Genomic DNA, 2,133 nt, shown 5'->3' with positions numbered 1-2,133 from the left:
CAAACCTTTGAGATATGGAAATATCGACGGGAAGGATTTATTAGGGTTACATCAATGGTAAATATGAATCCTCTATAGTTAAGGTAGCTACCTCCCCTCAAACCCTCTGCCTCTTTGGCCTCATTTGCAATTGCTCTAGTTTTAGGAGAAAGCTTTGCAACAATGGAAATTAGACTTAAAAATAAGGTATTTTCCTGAAAAAATTTACAAATTTTCATAATGAATTTTTCTAGTCCTACTCCACATGTCAAAAAAGGTGAAAATAATTTATAAGTTGAGGTAGGGTCTCACAATAAGGTTAGGATTTGACTTTCACCATATTATTTCAACTCCTATTATGTATATAAAATCCTTTACAATTATTTCTATGGTTTTTAGGTATGTTGATGGTTAGGTTTTTTGTTCCTCTATTAATCCATGTATTTGAATGCAAAGCTTTAACCCTGACTTTAATTACGAGTCCTTGGTTACGATGTTCGTCTACTCCAGGGTTGTTAACAGTGGCTCTTAATTTTGTAACCTGAAATCCTTCAGAATCTAGTCTTGATTTCAAACCCTAACTTGTCCTCTTTTGATGGGGGTTTCGCTTATATATATCTTTGTGTGTGTGTGTGTGTGTATGTTCTATAGTAGGGCCTTACTTTAGAGACTTTTATTCCCTCCTCCAATGTAAAAATTAATGTTGCTATAGCTATGTTTTTCAACATTTTCTTATGCTACTTTCCTTGAAGAGAATGGAGGGTTTAACAAAGAGATTATTTTAATTTCATTGTAGGTTATTTTTTAGATACATGTGTATTTTGAGTCTCGCATGTTCCATAACCATATATTCAAATTTTAACTTCTTCTCACACAACTGTTGTAGGTGGTCATCTATCTTTTATTTTTTTTACAATTTATCAAAGCCATTTAAAGGCTTCAACTTGTCCAGTGTGCATGATAATTTTTTTGGAGATTAGTGTTTTACAAAGAAGCCTTAACTGGCTAGATTCAAATTTATTTGGTTACATCCCTATCTAGATTTTTTTGTAAGATTTCCTAGTTTCTGTAGGTAGTTTTATTATGATAATTGTATTTTTTACAATTTTTTTTTACCTATTCTACTAATTTCAAAATTTACATCTTTTATATTTGATATATGGATAATACACATATGGATGTGAATATAGCTATACTTATAACATTTCCAAAGTAGAAACTTTGTTTTGTTCATTTGTAATTTTATTGTTCGTGTTAATAAAATTTATATACTCGAGAAGTGTTTCCTTGAATTATGTATTGTTTGAGGTGGAATCCTATAAGGCTGGACAATAAATATTTATTTCTTCCATTTGGGAAGACATATTTGTGTAGTTATTTTCCTATTTAAATTATTGCATGTCATTATATTTCCATTAGTATTTGTATGCCATTAAAGTATGAATATTTTCTACTTACCCTCCAAACAAGTCATTATAATTTCAAGTGTGTTTATATGGAGTTATTATAATAGTTTTAATATTGGTGGCATCTCTGCTTCTTTAAATTCAGACTATCTTTCACTATATTTTATATATTGAGATTACAATATTTCTATAACCCTATAATTATTAATCTAAATCTAGGAGGCCCAAAACAAGGCCACATCCTTGGAGGACTCCTATCATGGGAGACCACTAGGAATCTCTTTAGGCCCTACTATTTATTTTTCTTAGGACTTCCTATCACCTTGGCTAAATGTTTAGGTTCTTTTACTTTTCATGGCTAACATGGGCATAATTTTCTATTCTTTATTTAACAATATTGATTGTTAAACTATACTAACTCTATTATAACTATATGTGCCTTGAAAATACACACACATGCTTATACCTAGCCTGAAATTATTTAGACATAGTTTATTGCATAAGGATATATTTATTTTTTTATATGCATTGTTATGCACTTGACTTCTTTCTTGGGTATGAATTGTTCTTTGTTATAAAATTCATATACACGAGAAGTGTTTCCTTGAATTATCTATTGTTTGACGCCGAAGCCTGTAAGGCTAGACAACAAATATTTATTTCTTCAATTTGGGAAGACATATTTGTGTAGATCTTTTCCTATTCAAATTATTGCATGTCATTATATTTCCATTAGTATTTGTATGCC

The sequence above is a fragment of the Pinus tabuliformis genome, chromosome 4_1 (assembly GCF_031772625.1).
Source record: "Pinus tabuliformis cultivar Carrire ecotype Pingquan chromosome 4_1, CPIR1, whole genome shotgun sequence".
NCBI lineage: Eukaryota > Viridiplantae > Streptophyta > Pinopsida > Pinales > Pinaceae > Pinus > Pinus tabuliformis.
The sequence above is the reverse complement of the archived record's forward strand: the minus strand, read 5'-3'. Positions refer to the sequence as shown.